The sequence below is a fragment of the Ovis canadensis genome, chromosome 6, assembly GCF_042477335.2.
Source record: "Ovis canadensis isolate MfBH-ARS-UI-01 breed Bighorn chromosome 6, ARS-UI_OviCan_v2, whole genome shotgun sequence".
NCBI classification, from domain to species: Eukaryota; Metazoa; Chordata; class Mammalia; order Artiodactyla; family Bovidae; genus Ovis; species Ovis canadensis.
This window is the reverse complement of record NC_091250.1, coordinates 45,392,652-45,415,573: the sequence shown is the minus strand read 5'-3', so window position 1 is coordinate 45,415,573 and position 22,922 is coordinate 45,392,652. Positions and strand designations below refer to the sequence as shown.

General features: G+C 38.0%; 1 protein-coding gene across 2 annotated transcripts in view; it reads right to left on the bottom strand.

Moving 5' to 3' along the window:
* Positions 1-22,922, bottom strand: part of UNC5C (unc-5 netrin receptor C) — a 424,053-nt gene that overhangs the window by 261,522 nt on the left and 139,609 nt on the right. The gene's annotated exons all lie outside the window — the stretch shown is intronic.

The window sequence follows — 22,922 nt, the reverse complement described above, 5'->3', positions numbered from 1 at the left end:
TCACTTAATTCCACCTCTACCTCCAAGCATTTTTTCAGAATGCTTAATGCTATTATTCAACTTAAAGATATCACTTATGTTTCACTCTGTTGGATATAATTTTCAAATGACTCCTACCCTCTGTGTAGCATTCATCAGCTCTGCATTTCCATATTTCTCTCTTCTAACCTGGCCTTGCTTTCTTGGCATACAGAGGCCTTGACATGCAAGAAAGAGCTCTGGACATGGACAAAGAAGACCTGTGTTTAAATCTGGGCTCTGTGATCAAGCACACTTCTCTCAGAGACTTATTTTGTATAATAGGCATAATCAATCTCCATTTGTTTATTTCTTGAAGAACTGCTTAGCCTTGAGGGGAATAAAAATGCACACAATTGCCTCTCCCTGTTTTTGACGACCAAAGGGCAGAGGAATAAACAGATAATTCCAGATGGCCTTAAAGGGTTATAGTACTTAAGAGTTACAGGGTGTTATTGAGGACAAAGATAATATACACACAAAAATAACCTATAAACTATAAAACCCTCTATTAGTATATAAATATATTATAACACATATTTACTATTTCATGGTTGTACCCTATACTTTCCCCTTCTCCACTTTAGTTCAGGCTACATCTCTAGATTATTACCTACACTTAGCTAAATCCTTCTAGAAACCCTGATTTTTTTGACAGCAATTTCTCTAAAGTCCTTTAGTCTAAATACATTGCTTCTTTTTTTCTTCCCCTCATGTTATAAACTAAGCTAAATGTCCTTGAGACATTTCTTCTGTGAACCTGAGTGATCTAAATTTGGGGTTACTTACCTTTTCATGTATTAAATAGCAATTTAAAAAAATACAGTGTAAGGTATTTAAGATAACTTTTCAACCTTATGAGTATAAATTACTTCTATGCTCAGAGGTTAAGAACTTCACAGTCTTAGAGGCAGAGAGAAAGAATTAGACAAGGGTACCAATAATTAATAAGTGGAATGCAGGAATAAATGCAGTATGTATTAAAATTTTAAAAAGGAGCAAAAGATTGCATCTAGTTGGGAGAATCAGGTAAGGCTTCCTAGAGTAAGGTCTTTAAAGAAGCCTGTCAGTATTAATGACATTTCAAAAGTAAGAGCTAGGGAGTCGGCAGGGAAGAGAACATTTAAGGAAATGACCTGAGCACAAATGTGTTGGCAGAGCGACTGGGAGTATGTTCTGAAACATGTCAGCTTGGCTGGGTTTGCACTTGGGAAGAAGCTCATGAAAAGAAGAAGCTGAAGAGAAGGCCTTTAATTTGACAGACAGTGGGAAGCTGTGGAAAGCTTCTACACAGGGACGTCAATAGTCTTCAATAAATATTTCCTAATAGATATTTTTGTTTTATTTCTACTACATTTCAAATGTAGTAGAGCTCCCTTTTGGGAGTCAATTAAATATTTAAAATATAACACTTTTATTGTAGAAATAAAAACAAATACATATTTTCCATGCTCATTGTCAGCTGCTGATCAATTGCTATTTCACAAGTTTCTTTCCTCTAGCCCAAGTCCATCTCTTTCCATTTCCCTCCGTTTCTATGTCACTGCACTGTTCTATGGATTTGCTTTAGGTCATGACTAGAGAAGGGAATGCTGGTATGTTTCCTCAGTAGTGTTTCTCGAGTCAATTTTTAAAGTTCTTTCTTGTGATCAATAGGAGTGTATTTCTAAAGCAGCCAGTGTGGCCATAGAAGGCATAGCTTTCTAGCAACAGAAAGCTACCTTGGGGAAGGAAACTACTTAGCCTCCTCTGTGGCAAGTGCATTAGACGTAGATGACACAGTAATTAAATTGATGAAGAGTCAATAGATACTAACGGGCTGGGAGGAAAATATAAAAAAGTGCATACACATTCTCCTCCTCTGTTTTTCCTTGGGAATAACATTTCATTTTACCAACTATGAAAACAAATTAATAATGCAACTGTTTACAATTTTGAAGTAATTTACAACATCTTCTCATTTTCATATGTTCTCCTGGAAGGGAGTCTGACTATACCCCCTCGTATTTCATTTAGATCTAACCACTGAAGGGAAACAGAATATTTTTGAACAAAACTACCCCAAAATATAGGGCTTCCCAGGTGGTACTAGTGGTTAAAAAACCCACCTGACAATGTGGAAGACATAAGAGACTTGAGTTTGATTCCTGGGTTGGGAAGAACACCTGGAGCAGGGCATGGCAACCCACCCCAATATTCTTGCCTGGAGAATTCCCATGGACAGAGAAGCCTAATGGTCTACTGTCCATAGGGTTGCAAAGAGTCAGACACGACTGAAGAAGCTTAGCACACACACATGCACTCAAAAATATGTTAGAAAAAAAGCAGTAGTCTTGAGGTATTTTTATCAAGTGCTGGTATGGATGAAGCAGAGCACACAATTCTTTAAATGCCCACTTGGCTGAGCTTTGCTTCATTTCTGATTGTACTGGATGTAAAAAATTCAGCATCCTGGCATGACCCACAGTTCTTAAGGTTGACAAGTTTGAGAAAATCATATCAGAATACCATAATGATGTCATATGAAGAGGTAGAAAATGAACCCAGGGTTCTAGGCCAAAGTCCAAGGTTCCAGGTTGTTTTTCGCCTCTAACTACTAAGCTGTATGATAATGAGTTTCATCAATTTTCTGAGATACTTCAGTTTTCTCATTTATTAAACAAATGTTGGCAGGGGAAGTTAGTCTTTATGTTTGCTAAGGGTGCTACCAGCTCTAAAATTCTATGAACAAATAAAGCTAGTTTGTTCTTTTATCATTTCTCTGTTCCATAGTGGAATGCTGTTGATGGTTATCATCAGCTTCTTCATAATTTTTCACTCCTCCCCAGTTGCATCAAACTAAAAACAACCAATCAATACATTAAGGGTCAGAAAAAAGAAAATCTTTTAATTCAGAAAATTTAAGAAATATGAGGGGCTTAAAAATAAGAAATCTGGTCTGATGCCTCATTTTAGACAGAGAAGTTAGATGACCTACTCATGTCATACATTTGCTATAAAAGTGAAAGTGTCAGTCACTTAGTCATGTCTGACTCATGTGACCAGGCTCCTCTGTCCATGGAATTCTCCAGGCAAAAACACTAGAGTGGGTTGCCATTGCCTTTTCCAGGGGATCTTCCCAACCTCGGGATTGAACCTGGGTCTCCCACATTGCAGGCAGATTCTTTACTGTCTGAGCCACCAGGGAAGCCCATGTCATACATTTGCTATAGACAGAACCAAAGTCCAAGCCTCCTACCCTCATCCTGTGAACTAAATATTAGTTGAATGTTCACAATTTCTGATATATTCACTTGCCTTGAAGCATTATTTGTGATTTTTTAAGTTAGAATCACTTCATTAAGTAAAAATTTCATATTATAATGTTATAAAATGTCATATATAATCACATTAAATGGAAACTATCAATTGCCATCAATAGAAGGCTACCATATATGTAAAAGGAACACAAACCAATGCTTCATCATTTAGTAAAATACTTTGCTTGCCATAAGCCTGGGGTTTAGGACAGACTCTTTTTTAAAAAACAGAATTTAGCCAAAAAAAAAAAAAATAGACATCAGCAAATGTAAGATGTCAGCCAAGTAGAAAAAAAATAGAAACTCTTGTCTTAATGAGTTCTGAAAACCAGAAACAACTCTATCTACATGCTAGATCAAGATATGATTCCAAGATTACTTCACTTCCCAGTATCTTGACCTCTAACACCACTCCCAAATTAATAATTTACTAGTTCTATTTCACTGCTTCCCAATGCGCTGCAAACTATCTGCAGAAATACATCATCTATATCAATGTTAAGTTGGGTGAAAAGTTGCCTGTCTTCCAGTTAATAGGCTGCATTAAATAGCATGAGGTTCTTGGAGATAATGGCATGATCTGCAGGTACTGTGGCAGGCTTTTCAAAGACCTTGAAATCATCTGAAAAGTTATTGTTTGATTCCATTAGGGCCAGGTGTGATCTCATTTCTCTAAAATGAAACCTGACAACTGTGGTTTAGGCATGGCTGATATGTGATGCAACTAGGGCAGACTTGGTTCACAGTCCAAATTTATCAGAATGTGGCCAAAAAATAGGTTATATAACAAAAAATAGATCATAAGCTTGACTTCTTTTAGTCCTTTAAGCCCCCCTACTTCATGAACAAAGTATATTCATTCCTTATTTTCATGTTTAAATTTCTCAGTATAATTTATAAAGCAACTCAAGCAAAGAGGAATAAAGTGATATGCTCCTGGAGAATGAAAGTAACATCTAAATTTAGTGGTTAAAATTGTTAACTAAAAGTAATTCTTAAAACATTTTTTAAAGCTAGTCCACTCCAAATTACATTTTCAGCAATTAAAAAACATTTAAAAATGCAAAGATTTGTTTTTAAAATCAAAATGATTCAATGGTTATTGATGGCAAATTCAACAAATATGACATTAAATAGGCATGTTTTAGGTGTTTCATGAAAGAGATACAACTTACTGGTTATAAGTGAATGGTTGCACCTCACTCCTAAAATGCCTATTTCCAAAGATAAAACATAAAAGCTACAAATACACACACAAAAAGAGAATGGAAAAGTAGACATATAGCAGATGGAGGTTGTAAAACAAAAAAGGATATAAGATGATGAACTATTAAAAGCTAAAGTGAAGTGAAAGTCACTCAGTCGTGTCCAATTCTTGGTGACTCCATGGATTGTATAGTCCATGGAATTCTCCAGGCCAGAATACTGGAGTGAGCAGCCATTCCCTTCTCCAGGGGATTTTCCCAACCGAGGGTTCGAACCCAGGTCTCTCACACTGCAGGCAGATTCTTTACCAGCTAAGCCACCAGGGAAGCCCATTAAAAGCTAAGGTTTTAGATAATAAAGTTTTTATCTAGAAATCTATATACAGCATTGTGCCAATTGACTAGCATTTCATACAAAGGACACTAAAATTTAATTTTTCTCTTTTACATGTTTACTCTTAAGAAAAGGCCATAGCTGCCACCTATGGGGGTCACACAGAGTCGGACATGACCAAAGTGACTTAGCAGCAGCAGCAGCAGCAGCAGCAACAGATGTGTTTTACCAACACTAAAGAGCAAACGAGACAAGCAGAAATGAGGTATCTCAAGAGACAGAATGTCCAATAAAAGCAAAGGATACTTCTGGGGCAACAGGAAAGAGAATCTTAGGTGGACAGCTGTGCAGCAAGCCTGAAGGGGCACCAAAGCCATGCATCTGGGATAGAGGCAAGAGGGTTCCTAAACTGTTGTTTCCAAGGAATGGTGCATAGATTTCATGATGCTGTGGCCTTGCTGGGAGGAATTTTAGAATTTGGTGGAAACATTGGGAATACATTAATATTAGTACTCTGAAATCTAAGGTGCAGGGGGAACAAAGACAGGGACACAAACAGAGAAAGAAAAAACACAGAGAGGTGCAAAAAAGCAATTACTATTTCAATAAAAACAAGACAGTGTAAAAGAAAATAAATGAATATGATGATATATACAGTCATGCAGCAAAAATGTATTATACTACCAGATGGGAGAGATAGGAGAGGGGAGCATGGAAAAGGGAGTTATAATAGAGATAAACTGCAGTTTGCAATAGTTGAAAGTCAATCATGGATGTCTAAAAAGGTTAAGAAACAATAGAATCAACTGTTTATGTAGGAACAGATATGCAAAAAAACAGAAGAAACAAAAGTGGTTGGCTCTGAAATTTGAAAGGGATGTTGCTATTGTTTAGTTGCTTTAGTTGTGCCTGACTTTTAGTGATCCCATAGACTGTAACCCACCAGGCTCCTCTGTCCCTGGGATCTCCCAGGCAAGAATATTGGAGTGGGTTGCCATTTCTTTCTCCAGGGGATCTTTCTGACCCAGAGATCAAACTGGCGTCTTCTGCTTGGCAGGTGAATTCTTTACCACTGAGCCACAAGGGAAACTCTTTGAAAGGGATAGGTAAGGAATTATTTGATGTCTGAAAATGTTATGTTGACAATCATAATATTAATAAAAATATATTACACATTTATTAATATGTAAATTAAAATAAATACTTCTACCTTGTTAAACTATTGTTAAATACATGTATTGCTAAATAAATATTTAATTTCTAGAAATATCTATCTATCATAGAAAGTTGCTTTCCTGGAGGCTCAGCAGTAAAGAATCTGCCTGCAATGCAGCAGCTATAGGAGATGCAGTTTCAATCTGAGGGTCAGGAAAATCTCCTGGAGGAGGGCATGGCAATCCACTCCAGTATTCTTGCCTGGAGAATCCCATGGACAGAGGAGCCTGATGGGCTACAGTCCATAGGGTTGCAAAGAGTTGGACATGACTGAGGTGACTTAGCACACACACATATAGAGAGAGAAAAAGAAAGAGACATTTCTAGCTACTTCAAATAAGTCACTCCTGCAGCATTTAAGTAGCCTACATAGTACAACCTCCCCAAAGATTATACGGTTGAGGATAATAATCTATTCACCCTTTGGAGCCCATGACTTGACCCACATCCATCCACACTGTTTAGAGAAACGGACACAGGCTAAAGCAGCTGATGCCAGTATAGTTTCTTGGGACCTTAATCCACGCAAAGGCAGATGAAGTAGGTAGTTTGACAAATCAGTTTTTTAAACAACTGAACTGCATTCTAGATTATTAGAATTTCTTATTGGAAGCTTTGCTAATACTTGTATCTTCACATAATTTCAAATGCTTTGCAAGAACTTTCCTATCTGTCAGATCAGTTTAACTTCACACAATCATTAGGAGGTTAAACGGCAAATGCTACTATCCTCATTCCAATAATGAGGAAACACACTCAAAAAAGTTAACTGGCTTTTTCCCTCTTTGTTTAGTTTTTGAAAGGGGCTTCCAAGGTGGTGCTAGTGGTAAAGAATCTGCCTGCCGATGCAGGAGACATGAGACATGGGTTCAATTACTGGGTTGTGAAGATCCCCTGGAAGAGAACATGACAGCCTAGTCCAGTATTTTTGCCTGGAGAATCTCATGGACAAGGAGCCTGGAAGGCTACAGTCCATAGGGTTGCAAAGAGTCAGACACAACTGAAGTGACTTAGCACACATGCATCATAGCAGAAAATAGCATCACACAAGCAGAAAATAGGGCTCAAGTCTCTTATCTTCTCCTCCCAAACCTTTTTTTCACTCTGTCAGTGATTCCAACATACTGGCCTCAATTAACCTCAGTGACTTAGAATAATTTTAGCATTCAAATCCTAAGGTCCAAATGCAAACCTGGAATTATCTTCAGAAGAACCAATAACATTTCCTATACACATACGTAATTTTCAAATTTACATGGATCTTGCACTGATAAATAAAATACACATTTGTGTATAAGGGTTTTCTTTTTTTTTAACTGAATTCCCAATAGCCTTTTATTTCTGTGTACTCTCAAATTCAAGTTCTTAGATGTTGAAAGGGATTCTATATGTATCAAGTTGGGGAGCTTTACACCATGCTCTCAGAGAGGCTCTCCTTGACCAGCCAAACTAACTTAAGCACCCACTCCATGCACTAGTTCAGGCCCCTTTACTTTGCATAGCACTCACCACACTAACAAGCATTCCCTTTACCTACTGACTTGTTCTGGAGTCCACTATGATCTATCCCTCACCTGCCACAGAGGGTGTGGCCCACAAGGGCAGAGGCAATGTTGTGTGCAACTAGAACTGACCTGGGCAAAGGATGGGCTTCACCAAGCTCTGTGGACTTCATAGAGAATTTCCCCCTGCCCCGAGTACTCCCAGCTGACTCCTAACTCTATCCTCATAGAGAGCGCATGGTCATAGCATAAGTAGAAAAACAACCATGGCAATGGAAATGGTGACTGTTGATAATTTTGGGGTGCTTAGGACATCATATTAGTATGTTACATTCATGTTGTATTTGTTCCTGGTTTGTAAGATGGGTATTATTGCCTCTGCTTTGCAGATGACAAACTGATTCTAGAGAAGTTGGGACATCATACCCTAGACCACACTGGAAGAGGTACTAACACACCTCTCAACAACATCTGCAAGTTCCTAAAAACCATCGTAATCCACTGGGTTATACTGTCCTGGGTACCACTCCAAATACATGGCCTCCCACAGTAGGTCACAGCTTAAAATAAAAAAGAGAAGAGGAACAGATTTCATTCAAGGGGCTACCTGTCCTCTTTTACTTTTGTGCATTCATTACAAACTCCACTCCTTTAGAATTCAACAGATGTTTCAGCATTAACTGAAATCCCCTATTATTTTTTTCAATTCCTAGAGGAGGGGAGAGAAGAGGGAAGAGAGGCAAGATGCTCACAAAGGGAAGTCTGTGATGCTGAATCAGCCTCAGGACTGAAACCTAGGCAGCTGATGCATCTACTGCCCAGAGCAAATGAAAGAGACACTTTGTTAGTAATGGGGGAGCGTGTTAGGGGACGCAACATTTAGACAGAAGAAAGTCAAGCCCCAGGCAGAAATCAGGGCAATTATTGAACAAATCTGGGGGTATTGCATTCACTCTGAACACTAAAGAGATGATAGCCTTCTGCTCAGAGGCAAATGACAGCATTCAAATAGTGTTCCACACAAACTGCCCCCACCCCAGTCACCAGTGTGAAGAATCAAAGGGAGTTTGCGGTTCAGCCTGGCTCTGCCTTGGGGTTGACAAGTGTGAGAGTGGCCCCTCCTCATCACCACCTGATTCCCTCTGGACCTTCTAATGGTTTAGAGGGCAGAGGCATAATGCAATTTGTCAGGAAAGGGACAAATGCTGCAATAACAATGTCCACGTAAACTGAGCAAATGCTCCGTTTAATTGTCTCTACACGTCAACCTCTAAGGAGTTCAGCTGGGAAAGCTGATGATCCAAAAGAAATTATTTTCTGATTTTTTATTGAAAATTTCAATAAAAAAACACATGCCACAGCCCCTCAGGACAAACCAGAGAGTAGCCAGGACAGGGAAGATGGATGTCTTCCAATGTCTTGACACATCTAACTTTAAGATATTGAGGTTGCTATCATAACTTTCTGCCTTACATGTCTTTATTAGAGAAACAAGATTTATGTTTCTAGTATAGGGGGCAAAAGAAACTTGGGTGTCCATAAATGGTCCTGAGTCAGTCACTGAGCCTATCTGATTAGGGACACAGAGGATAGAATTTTAAAGAGAAAGTTATCTTCCTTTGGGTAGCCAGGGTTCTCTGCCTTGCAATTTACTTTTATATATTCCCTTGAGCTTTCTGGCACATTGCATTACTTTTTTGGGTTTCTGTTAGAAGTTCCTACAGGAAATAGTAACTCTCCAGTTTCCTGATTTTCAAAAATGAATGTACACATATGTTTAACATCAGGCTCCCTCACATCCACTCATAAATCTGCACACAACAGGAAAAGTACATATATTTTAAATAATTCACAAAACACATTATAAGCTTGTTTTACATTGAAGGAAATTAGGTAAATGAAAAAGCTGCAATTAAATCGAATCTGTATCTCTTCCCTGTATTTAAAAGTTTTAAATCCTCATAGTTGGCTAAGTGATGTATAGGAGAATAGAGCTGGTTGATTAAGGTGGAACTTTTCTGATGGCTTTCAGCAGGGACAATCATGGATCCCGAACTAGTCATTACTGTCCCCCAACAGGTCCCCTCCTGCCTATGTTGTTACCCTTATCTCCCCCAGTAGCTTACATTTGACCCAGGCCTAATGACCTGCAAAGCAGTGTGCTCATTAAAACCTTTCTCTTTTTTTTGTCATGCAGGATCTTAGTTCTCTGACCAGGGATCAAAACCATGCCTACTGCTTTAAGAGCCCGCTAGGGAAGTCCCTAAGCCTTTTTTAAGTTCATACATACTTCTCCCCATTCTCAAAACTCCCTTCTTCAATTCTGGTCACTGGGTTCACTACACAAAATGCAACTCTGATATTTTCTTCTCCATGAAGCCTTCTCTGAACACATTCTATGGCTACAATTGTCCCATCAGGGCTTCCTGCTGGATCTGCTTTTCTTTTCTCTTTTCACACTTCATTGTAGTTTTATGGCAGCCCTTTCCTCCTTTTCTAGACTAGAAGCTCCTTGAAAGAACCAATGTTTATCTTTTGGTTGCTTTTCAAGTATGAAGAGTTTTGCCTGCTGTATGTTAGCAGACATTTGGTAATGTTTATTAGATGAATCAATATATTAAGAGTACATTGGACTTCCCTGGGGGTCCAGTGGCTAGGATTCCATGCTCCCAATACAGGGGCCCCGGATTTGATCCCTGGTCAGGGAACTAGATCCCACATGCCACAACTAAGAGCTCACATGCTACTACTAAAACTTAGCACAGTCAAGTAAATCAATCAATCAATTAATATTTTTTAAAAGAGTACATTGAGTTGAAAGTCACTGTATTTGGTATAAAATAGGAAGCAGCAAAAAGTCAAATATCTCCCCCCAAATTACACTGATGCCTGAAAATCTACCATTCATGATTTACTCCATAAATGATTTATTGTCTTATTCCTGGAAGACAATTACAGTATAAATACTCTTGTGAGAATTAGCACAGAAAAGTCACCAACTCCTGACCTTGAGAAGGTTTTAGGTTCCCACTGTCACCGAGAGGACTGAGAGTATAAGACAGGTGGTAAGAGAAAGGGCAAATAGCAAAAGGGTAAGGCCAAACCGCACAGGGAGCAGAGGAGAAGAGGAAAAGTAGTTTATCAGCTTCAGTATGTTCCTCAGCATCAACTTTTGCTTTCCATCTACAAAGCCAGGTTTCTCCCTCACTTCTTTCACTGACGGAATTGAATAAATGTTAAGAGGATGTTGTTTTCCTTTTTTGTTGTTGTTGTTTTTTCTTCTGAAGGTATAACAAATCTTGGAAAACAAAGAATGAAGAATCCTAGGTGAACTTAATAAACCCACCTTCCCTTTTCATGAAACTTGGTTCTCCAAACACATCCAATGCTCTTTCCATACTCCAGCCTCCTGGTCTTACACTTGCTTGATTTTTTTGGAGCTGTTACTTTAATGTACCTGAGATATGAAATGCTCATATGGTATGGCCTCTCTGCTTCCAGTGTCTCCCATAACATCACTGTTGCAACCCAAGTGGGCTTTTCATGTACTCTCTGGAGATGCCAACTAGAAAAGAGCAATGACCTCTATTTCTCTGCCTATCTCCTCTGCCCTGTCTTCTCAAGGCCACCAATGGTAAAGCCTGGTCTCCAACACTTTCCCATAGAGGACTACACTCCTTTCCAGAATTATCATTCACCAGCCTCATCATTCAAATGGGATCTAACATTGAAAGATTTTGACTATTCCACATTGGTGTGGAGAGCCTTATTACCTTTGTACTTTATTGAAGATGATACAATTCAGAATAATTAGCTGAATTCATTCTCCCAGTAGTGGAAATGAAGGTTTTAGAGCTACACAGATAGGAAAAAGCATTTGGCAGCACTGTCATATACTTCATTTTTGTTCTTATCACAATAATAATTTCTGCATTAAAACATATTGCTTCCAAAGTGTTGAAAACTTTCCCTCAAAGTCTGTTTGTGAGACTGTGTGACAGGCAAGGAAGCCAAGGATCATACATGTCCCATTCCTGAGTCAGCAGACCACACAGCTCTTCACAGCAAACTCTGCAGATGGATACGTCTTCAGTGAGGTGCAGAACGGCTTCCTGGTTTTTTTAAAACAAGAGACACAGCCTGTAAATGGGAAGGATGAGTCCTCACCTTCAGAGTAAAGCTGTTTCTCAATTTGCACTCAGACCCAAAAACCCTGTCAAACTTTTCTGGACCTTATTACATAGTGGAGACACATAGACAAAATAGCTTCCCTTATGATTTAGATGGTAAAGAGTCTGCCTGCAATGAGGGAGACCTGGGTTTGATCTCAGGGTTGGGAAGATTCCCAGGAGAAGGAAATGGCAATCCACCCCAGTCCTCTTGCCTGGAAAATCCCATGGATGGAGGAGCCTGGGAGGCTACAGTTCATGGGGTCACAAAGAGTCGGACACGACTGAGTGACTTCACTTCAGTACACACAGACAAATATGATTTTTTTTTTATGATCAGATCAATGTATCACTTTAAATAGCACATGAAGTCAATTTGAGTCACTCATATAGTTGGTAAAAATTATGAAACTAAGGAGGGATTCTTTTATTCATTCTCATTCATTTATAATGCTTCAAATTTCCCATGTTTCAGTTTCCATTTTTTTCCTCCAGAACATAGGCTTTTTTTTTTTTGAAAGGGAAAGTTACTTCCCATGCTTCCACAAAAAAAAAAAAAAAAAGGAGAGATAAAATGAAAGATAAAACTATAAAATGAAATAAAAGGTTGAAGGTTGTACCAACTCTACCCTTCCTGGAAAGCTCACTGTGCTCTAGCACCTCCATGATCACTTATGAGTTTCTGAAGACACAAGCCAAGTATGGAACTCAGCTGGCCTTGCTACGAAGACCATCAGCAATGATTTGAATTCTTTCAGGCAAGGAGTGGTGTTACCCAAACTTACTGGCATATGATGGCAAAAAGCAGAGTATAAAGACAATACTTAGCAACTAAGGTGCTTTGACCTGTTTTGCCTTTTGTAATTAGGCAGGCAGGAACACATAACCTAGTATTTCTAAGTAGTATTTTTAGGCTCAGTAAACAATGCCTTTGAACTTAAATATGTCTCCTTCAAGAAGGTTATATAGTGCAGTGAAGGAGAAAAAATGATCTGGATAATTATGCTGAAAATATAAAGAAAATAATTTTGGAGATCACTGTGACCTTTCTTTTACAAGTGGGAAATAAAATAAAATAAAAAAGTCTAAATCTTCAGTACAATAATATTTACTCATCATATTAAATTCATATAAACTTAAGCCTCTCCTTTGATTATATTATAAATCCGTTGGAGCCCTGGCCACCACAACTAAAAATTTTTCTTCTCTTTTTGATACTTTAGCCTGAGCTGTCACAGACCCTTTAAACTCTGACACTGAAGCATAAATGGCAAAGTACCAAGTAAGTAATTTTTTAAAATACTAGGCATGCAAAAGTTTCATTAGCCACAAATATTTGTCTCAATCTAGCCTATTTTTACATATACCCTACTTCTTAGAGGGCTTCCCTGGTGGCTCAGATGGTAAATAATTCACCTGCAATGAAGGAGACCTAAATTCAACCCTTGGGCTGGGAAAATCCCCTGGAGAAGATAATGGCCACCTACCAGTATTTTTACCTGGAGAATTCCACAGACAAGAGGAGTCTGGCCGGCTATAGTCCATGGGGTCGAGAAAGAGTTGGACACGACCGAGCGACTAACACTTTCACTTTATTTTTTGCTTCTTTTCACAAATTTTTAGTTCAATTTTCCAAACACATTATGACAATGATCCTCGAATTACTTGGCAAAAGAAATCACCAGAATTGTTTTGGTAATTATAGCTTCCTAGCCCTAATCTGACTGGCTTTCTAAAACCAAATCTCAGATTGGGCTGGGAATACATATGCTTCATAGCAAACACCTGGAGTCTGCCCCAAAACACAGATTTCTAAGAAAAATAAACAAAAAAGCAAGCCAATGAAAAATAGAATGAATATACTAAAATGATTATTCACTGATTGAGTTGATGTTTGTTGAGGCTCTTTTATGTGCCAGTCACTTTTCTAGTCCCTGGGCACTACTTACACATTATTCATTAGGTTAATTGTGTGGTTTTAATAAGTAAGTTCAGTGCCTCATCTTCAAGAAAGCAATGATGATTCTTAAAATAAGGCTTATTACATGTATCAGAATTCATTCCCTAAACAACCTTAATGATTAAAAGCCTTAAAAAGCATGCATGATGAGTCATTAGAAAGTATGGGATAAACAGAACTTACTGTCTCAGTTCAGGGTGTGTGTGTGAGTGCTAAATCACTTCAGTTGTGTCCAGCTCTTTGCGACCCTCTGAACTGTAGCCTGCCAGGCTCCTCTGTCAATAAGATTTTCCAGACAAGAATACTGGTATGGGTTGCCATGACTTCCGCCAGGGGATCTTCCCAACCTAGAGATTGAACCCGTGTCTCTTAAGTCTCCTGCACTGGCAGGTGGGTTCTTTACCACTAAGGCCACCTGGGAAGCCCTGACTTCAGGACATGCAGATCCTAAAAGGCAACTGAAGTGTGAACTCATCATTCTGAAAAAAAGGCACTTCCTTTGAGATCACTTTTCAAGTGCTTTGAAAATCACTCAAAGTTGTTGCTTGTTACTCTAGCAATAACTGAAAGATAATAATGTTCCTATGTCTTCCAACCCCAACTTTAAACTTCATCAGGGGATATAAAAACATTGATGGAACTGGGCATAAGATGAAGTGAAGTGAAAGTGAAGTCGCTCAGTCCTGTCCTACTCTTTGCGACCCCATGGACTGTAGCCCACCAGGCTCCTCTGTCCATGGGATTCTCCAGGCAATTGGGTTGCCATTTCCTTCTCCAAGGCATAAGATGAACATAGAAGCAAATAAGTGAGAGAAAGGGGACTTTGTAATAAATTTATTTATGAATGTCCAGAGGTCAGAAATAGAATGAAAGTTAGAAAAAGAATGGTTAATGGAAGTTAGAGAGATTTAAGTCAATGTACGGAAGAAATTTTAAGCACTTATTTCATGGGTGAGCCTTATCAGCAGAGGCAAGGGAACCACCTGTCAGTGTTTCTATGGGCACTGGGACTAAGGGTTTTGAAAGATTACTGGCTAAATATGAGTTTTTAGGTGAGGAAGCACCTGAAATGCTGGTATGCACTGCAGCTTCCCTAGAGAATCAGTTTAATTTCAGTAAAGTTCATTCTTCAGTACATCTTTGAACTGTATTTATCTTTAAGAACTAAGTGAAATACCAAGTAGAACATAGCCAGACCCTGTCCTGGCGACAGTGATTTAAACAAAAAAGGCAATAAGGATGTGGATACAATACAAAATCTCTGATGTCATGTGTAAGTGCTACCTTGATTCCCTGGCTTTAGGGGATAAAAAGAAAATTAATGTGTGAAAATTAAGAAGAGATATAATTTGATTCAAGATAAAATTGGATTTATCTGGAAATTAGAACAGTTAGGTCCAGTTCACTTAACTATTTTTATCAGCACTACAGAAATAAGCTTTCATTTCTAAAACTTCTATGAGATCATTATCAAAATGTCTACACATCATCTCCAAGTCTCAGGGCAGCAGGACAAAACATATGACATAATTAAATGGCTTGTGCTTCTTGGAAAAATAAGCATTTATAGCGTGTTTAATAAACAGCTTTTAAAGCTGTTTGAAAAGATCCAGCAGAATGCCTGTCCTGCACAAAGTAAATACGCCATAAAGTTGTGCATAGATTAGAACTAGATGAGTGGTTGTGATAGCTCAAACTTTTGTTCCAGGAATTCAAGAGGTGTTAAGACTATTGTCTCATTTATTTCTTTAAATAGCCCTATGAGGAAGAGTCTATGAAATTTTCTCACTGGTGAGAAACAGATCAAGGAACTGTCCAAGGTAAGTTAAGTGCTTCTGCTGCTGCTGCTAAGTCGCTTCAGTCGTGTCCGACTCTGTGCGACCGCATACACCAGGCTCCCCCATTCCTGGGATTCTCCAGGCAAGAACACTGGAGTGGGTTGCCATTTCCTTCTCCAATGCATGAAAGTGAAAAGTGAAAGTGAAGTCGCTCAGTCGTGTCCGACTCTTAGCGACCCCATGGACTGCTTCCCACCAGGCTCCTCCGTCCATGGGATTTTCCAGGCAAGAGTACTGGAGTGGGGTGCCATTGCCTTCTCCGAAGTTAAGTGCTAGACACAAGAATTGAACTCAACTTTGTTTGATGACCGCAACCACATGCTTACCCACTCTTAAGTCTGGGCTGAGGAATCTCCAGGCTCCACTTGCTCCAGAATATTTTATTTTTATATATTTCAGAATGGGCCCCCTTAGGACCTTTATAGTTTAAGAAACTACAGCTCTAATGGCACACAGAAAAATGAACTTTATATGAAAAATGATTTTGCCAGGTGGAGATCTAATACATCTTTTTACATAAGTTAGCACTGTAAGTACTGAATGTGCATTAAGTTCAATCATTTGTTTTAAATGTGCCTCCCTCTACTACAGAGCTCTTTGACCTATATTTTCATTATTAATAACTCCAGTGTTTGACATCATGCACTTGTTGCATCATGATTTTCACATTTAGTGAGCAGGAAAAATCATCCTCATGATAACCATTTTGTAATTCTCCTTGAAAATGTTTCCTTGGGATGTTGTTCAGATTGATTAAAACTAATTTAGAGGAAAAATGAGGTAAGCATCTTCAGTTCCTAAGCTAATTAGCATCATACAAAGTCTGTGTAATTGACATAACATTTCATAGTTGTATTTCATCATTCAAATGGTGATTATTCATGAAATAATGCCAAAGCAGGAAGGCAATGGGGGTAGGCACAAAGGGAATGAGTAGGTGAAGGAGTACACAGGGCATGGGGTGTATGTCTCTGGCATTATGCCAAATCCAAATTAAAATGTACCTGTTATCTATTGTTTTGTCAGTTATTTCCTCTTCCTCAATCTGTTATTAAGCACAATTAAGACAACTATATAGGAAATGCAAAGCACAAGAGACAGTTCTTTAAAATCCAAGAATGCTCTATCAATATTATGCAAACACCTCTGATATAATGGCATTTTGAGATAAGTGATACCTGTTTTCTTTCCCATAATGTCACTTGCAAGAGATTAGGGACACACACCTAAACACTCCCTGAATAAATAAGTAGGGTTTATCCATGAATTTAGCTAAATGCTTTATGGATATATTTATATTTTTAGCTTTACTCCTCAAGACAGTTGCAGTCTTCTGTTAAGTAACCTCCTGTTTATATAGTCTTCTTTAGTATTTCACTTCATTTGACTTAAATCCATCTCCTCCAAACTTCTCAGAATGCTTTCAAATTATGGAATTTCATGAAATGGACTTACCTGCTTGCTTTCTTGCCAGTTCTTCAATGGAGTTAAAGCAACTGCAGTTTGTCTTCCTCTGCTTCCTTTCCTGTTATATTCCTTACAGGCCACCTCTCCCTCGAAAGCACCAGGCGGCCTCTGACTGCTGCTTCTCCCAAAGAAAATGACTTACTGATAAATTAAGATATTTAGTGATCATGTGAAGTGATTAGATTACTCTTACCCCTTCTTTAATGTGGAGAAGTGGGAGCTTGGGAGTGGGCAAAGAGTCCCTGGGGAACCATTTTCTCAATGGGCTGCATCCTCCAAACTCACCTGGTAGACAATTGCTCTACTCAGGTGAAGGAGCAGTGAGGACCCCAACCACTCACCCATGAGCATGGACTCTGATAGCTTCGGTGTCTTAGTCTAGCCAGAGTGAATGATTACATGTATCAATAGCAAACTGTGTCCTCCTTTGAAACATTGGTCTGAGTTATTGTTCTCTTTCAGATGCAATTCTAAAACTATATGATATGATAAGAAATGCCACAACAAGAAGTTTTTGTTTTGATTTACTGATAGTTTTTGGAAATGAGAGGAAATTTATGTAATTTTTAAGTAATTTTTAGAATAAACTTACTTAGGAATTTTAAGAAAGACAAAATAAAGAAAGAATGAATGAAAGAAAAATGTATTGCAAGTAATCATGCTATAATCTAAAATGTCCATCTGCACAGAGACACCAGATGGGGATGGGAATGAGTGGTAACCTGAGGCCTGTCTTCCACTATAACAACATGAATATTGTTTATTGAACAAGCACCAGATGCCCATGGCTCTGACTCCTGAGCATCTATAAAGAGAAAAGGTAAAACTTTGGAGAAAAAGTAAAACTTCCAGTGCTAGCAAGAGCCAGTATGACTTCCTTCAGAAAGATGAAAAAATGATTGCAATACAGTCTCTTTTTTCATGACAAAGAGAAGCCAACACCAGGCAACTATCTTGGACTTATTTCTCCATGAACTGCCACCTTCCCTCATGCCCACCTTCCTGGACTTCAGAATGCTTTTTCTCTGCTCACTTTCTGTATCACTGATTTTAGTTTATTTTAAGAGGACCCATCTCATTAGATGAGCCATAATAATCTTTGATATTTTTGACATCCCTTAATCTTTTTCTCACAGATACTTGGAATTGAGATAATGTAAACAAAAACATAGACTTCCTTAGATTAAAGTCAATATTCTGACAGCCTGAAACATTAAGATATCAAGTTTGTGATAAATGATTGATGACAACATAGTAAATTACATCCATGGAGAAGGAAATGGCAACCCACTACAGTATTCTTGCCTGGAAAATCCCATGGACAAGAGGAGCCTGGCAGGCTACAGTCCATGGGGTCGCAGAGAGTCAGACACAACTGAGTGACTGGGCATACACGAATGCTTTTTTTTTGTTGTTGGTTTCTAAATATTCCCTCTAACCCACCCAGTTTTATATCAGGGAAATTCAGATGACAAAGTAACCTTGCTACTATGTAAACATATCTAGAGAAAGTAATTGTTAAGACAGTGAAAACCACTAAAAACTCAATTTTCTGAAAACCTAGTATTTTACTCTATTTACCTTTTTGCTCATAGATTCTTTATGATAATACAAAATCTGTTTTCTACTGAACCAATTACTAGTGATCAGAATGAAATCATAATCGATCTTACAACTTGAGTCTCCTCTGTGAGCAGGGGTGGACACTAAAAAGAGGTTGTGTTCCCTTCAACTCCAGGGAGAATATTCTATGGCTTTCCACAGCCTAATGCAGCTGGCTGCCAGCAAAAGATTTCTGGTAAATGCTATTTATGCCCACTCAATTAAAGTAAACGGATATTTATTGAGCTGTACAGTAGACAGAATGTTGCAGTAATGTGGTAATGTAGTCACCACCTCACCACCATAAAGACCCTCGGCGTTTCTTCTTTCAGAGCTCGGCACCAAGGAATTCATTCCTGAAGTGTTAGTTTTCTGGTACATGTTGAAAATTTATATAATACTAATTACTCATGATGTTATTATGGATATATCAGATAATATAAAATACCTAAACGATTCTTGCCCTCTAGAATGTAATTTCTAAATTACAAGTTCAGGATAGTTCCATAAGTTCTTTTCGAAATGGGTACCATGACCTTGGTTACAAGATAAATAATAAAAAGAACTTGATATGCAACATAATATTTCCATAATTTTGATGGTCTTTTTATGAAGAAATGGCATTTTCAACATTTCTATTTGAGAGGGACTGAGAATAAATACAAAGAATCTAATATGAAAACAATGCATTAGGAAGCATTCACAATTTGTTAATTCATTCTGCATTTAATGTGTGTCTGAAAAAAGATGGTTCAGGTTAAATTAGTCTTATCTGAAAAGTATTATTACTCTCTACACTCTAAAATATGATGAAAATGCACCAAAACAGTATCTTTAGGTTTCAATTCCAGCTATTCTTTGTTACATTCATTGGGAATGTCTGACATAAAATTCAGGCAGATTTTGCCTATTTTGTAAGCAATTTCATTGAAAATGTCAGATATATTTGTGTCAAAGAGGACACATAAACAAAAAAGTCAATACTTTCATAAGTCTAGAGAGTCAACAAATTTAATTTGTTTTATCTACCCAGCACCTGCACACTCATTTTTCAAAAGGAGATTGATAGCTATTTCTCAGTAAAACTTAATGTAAATATTTTTATTGATGCATATATTAAAATATAATTGATTTTTTAGATCTATGAATTGGTTTAAATTCATTTATTTGTTCATTGTATTTTCCTTTCTTTAAAATGGGAATCTTTTTTCAGATTTTTATTACAATAAGCTGCAATAATAAAAAAATGCAACAAAAACTGGTTTCAACACAGAGGTTCTACAAATATAGTAGAAAACATACTCTTTCATGGTAGCATCTATACACTGATTCCATGAATAACACGGAAAAGATATATGAGACTCAGAGAAAGGCCAAAACAGAGAAACATACACAATCTGGATTACATTTTCAAAAGAGTCTAAACAAAGTTCGTTCTCCAATAAAGAATAAGAGCTACTTTGATCAAATTCTATAAATCATGTGATTAATACTTGAGATTAGCAAACCAAGGCCATTCCAGAATTCCAGGTCTACCATGTATTAGATGCTGAGATTTGGGGTCAGTTCTCTGAAAGATCTAATTATCTTCCATCTCTATTATGTTCTATTTCAGCCTTTCTACCCCATCTGGGCAAATATAAGTAATGCTTTTCTCTTTCTCAGTTATCAGACATGGACTTTCCACTCATTTCTGTCTAAACCAATTAATCCACATCCTCAAAACTTCCACGTGACCTTTTTGGAACAGACTTTTCAAAACAAACTCTAGTTTCCCCAAAAGTCTCTTTTCTGTCAAATACCATTTGAAGTGTATTCCCAATAAAGGTAAAGAAACACCTACCAACTGTGAAGGATAATATCTACATCAACAGCTTTGCAGACAGAGTGACAGAAAAGTGGACACCTCAGCAAGACCACTTTTCTCTGTCATTCATCTCCTTCCTCCATTTCTGGAATTTATTTTTCAGCAAGATTCGGGAAATAAAAATAAATTCAACATACGTATTGGACATCTATCTAAATATTTCATATTATTTTAGGCACTTAGTAGACAAAAACTATTTTTCTTTGTATTTCTGCTCTTAAGAAGCCTATCTATTATTTGATATTTCATCTAAAACAAGAATCAGGAAGTTCAAAGCAAACTTACTTCTCACTCATTTCTACTACACTCTTTCATGCAACACACAATGTTAATTGCTAATAGTTTTTGTCAGAATAGGTAATATAATGGTGTTTAGCAAAATGAATGGTTATGAATAATTCAATGTAACTATTTCATGCCCCCAAAGTAACACCCTTTTCATTGTGTTTTCCAAAGTTCTCAGTCAGATAATTATGCTACACAGAAGAGCCCCTAACATTATCTCCTGCTATGAATTTTATGATTCATTTTTTCTGAAATACTTTTCCCCTTCTTTATTATCTATAACTTGCATGCCTTTTTCCTCTAATACTTTACTACCAAGACAGTAAATCAAGTTGATAGTGCCCTACAGATCATAACAAGTTCATCTGTTTGCACTGGTGGAAGATCTGCAGTAACAGCAAGGGCCAACCGAACACAACATGTCAGACGTGCTGACTGGTCCCAAGACAGCAGGCAACATGCGACAAAAAAGCGAAGTTCAAGACCTCACTGACGACAACAAGCTGCAGCAACAGCTTCCCAGCTGAGTGACATGAAGCCCATAATGGAAACATTACTCGTTTAGGTAGGCTCACATGAAATATTAATTTCCTAGATTCTCTGTATTTGCATAGCAATAATAAGTTCATCTTCTTGGCTTGTTCTGGCTTCAATTAGCAATTCTATTGTCATACCTGAGATTTGGAATAGGAACTAGAGAAGGCTATAGAAAATATCCTTCTGGAAACAGCAACGCTAACGGAGCTTATCAGTACCATCATTAATTTAATCAAAAACCTTCAGGAAGAGGGCTAAAACAATCTGTTAAGGAACATTTTCTAAAATGAGAGTGCTTCCCATTTGAATTAGAGTCTTACTCTTTTTTCTTTTCTCTTTAAGACATTATTTTTCTCTGTTATCTCTCTCTCATCCCTCCCCTGTTTCTGCCACTGATTAGATCTGCAACTGAGGGCTGTATTTTTACTAAAAAATGTATTCTTGCAAATTGACAATTTTGCAACAACATCGCTCTCCTCTAACCTTTTTAACTGATTTCCTTTTTAATGACATCTCAATTAGTTCAGACCCACTGTGCGAAAGATAAAGTCCTTGTATCTCAATGAGAGAATACTCTAGAGAGAATGGAGTTTGCTTCATGATGTGCATGTTAATATGCTATTTTCTTTAATTAGTTTTACAGATAATGGCTGCCAGCGGATGACTCTGCTATCCTTATATGTGTGTTTGTACGCACATGCATGCTTAGGTGTATTTCCTCTTCAAGATATAAAACTAAACAACAACATAACTATGAGGGAAGTTGCTGAGAATAGGATTCTTGAAAATGGAATCCCAAGGATGACTACAGGCATCATGCATGTAAGATAAAAATATCAATCCACTATTTCAGAACTATAAATGTTGATTTTTAAATCTCAGGAACATCATATTTAGATATACATAAAGTGGTGGTCTGGGTTCAACAGTGAGACTTCTGCTGCCTCCAGGGAATACCTTTACTAATGCAGAGAAATCCTTCGACAAACCCTATTGTAATGATGATACCTTCTATATGAAAAGATTACATCTTCTGCTGGAAGAGAACTTCCTGAGCCAAATATCACATGAGCATCCCAATAGGAGTAGCGCTCTGGGAGTTTGAGGAAACAAAACTGCATTTTGGACCTTTCTGACACTAAAGACAATCATGATTTGGCCATGCTACCCCGAATACATGGCACCACCTCCATCTGTATTCACTGACACGTTATCCCAGTGGGTGCTTTTATACGGCAGGAGGAAGCAAGGTGCTCTCTGATCATCTTTCCCAATGCAGCTGTACTTAAAATTTTAAAATAGCTAGGAACTTCCCTGTGCTTCCCTGGTGGTTCAGGTGGTAAAGAAACTGCCTGCAGTACGGGAGACCTGGGTTTGATCCGTGGGTCGGGAAGATTCCCTAGAGAAGGCAATGGCTACCCACTCCAGGATTCTTGCCTGGAGAAATCCATGGACAGAGGAACTTGGAGAGCTCCAGTCCATGGGGTTGCAAAAAGTCAGACACGACTGAGTGACTTTGTCATGCGTCAGGGACTTCCCTGGTGGTCCAGTGGCTAAGATTCTTCACTCTTAATGCAGGGGGCCCTGGTTCAATTCCTGGTCAGGGAACTAGACCCCAAATGCT